Source organism: Micropterus dolomieu, linkage group LG10, assembly GCF_021292245.1.
Source record: "Micropterus dolomieu isolate WLL.071019.BEF.003 ecotype Adirondacks linkage group LG10, ASM2129224v1, whole genome shotgun sequence".
Classification (NCBI taxonomy): domain Eukaryota; kingdom Metazoa; phylum Chordata; class Actinopteri; order Centrarchiformes; family Centrarchidae; genus Micropterus; species Micropterus dolomieu.
This window is the reverse complement of record NC_060159.1, coordinates 28,076,352-28,076,643: the sequence shown is the minus strand read 5'-3', so window position 1 is coordinate 28,076,643 and position 292 is coordinate 28,076,352.

Genomic DNA, 292 nt, shown 5'->3' with positions numbered 1-292 from the left:
AAATAGTGAGTTTGGCAGTTCCAAACACAAAATTTAGTAAAACCAAAACATGTTTACGACTGGTGACATACTTTGGCCCAAAAATAAACAATTGAGGAGATAAATCCTCACCTAAAGCTGATACCCATTGAGATAAAAAGGAGAACAAATTACCCAGCCGTTCACATTGCACAAAAAGATGAAAAACATTTTCATTTTCAGAACAAAATAAACAATCCACCTCTACATTTGGATTGAGGTGCACCACATGTCTGTTCGTAGCTATTGCACTGTGTACTATCCTCCATTGTAG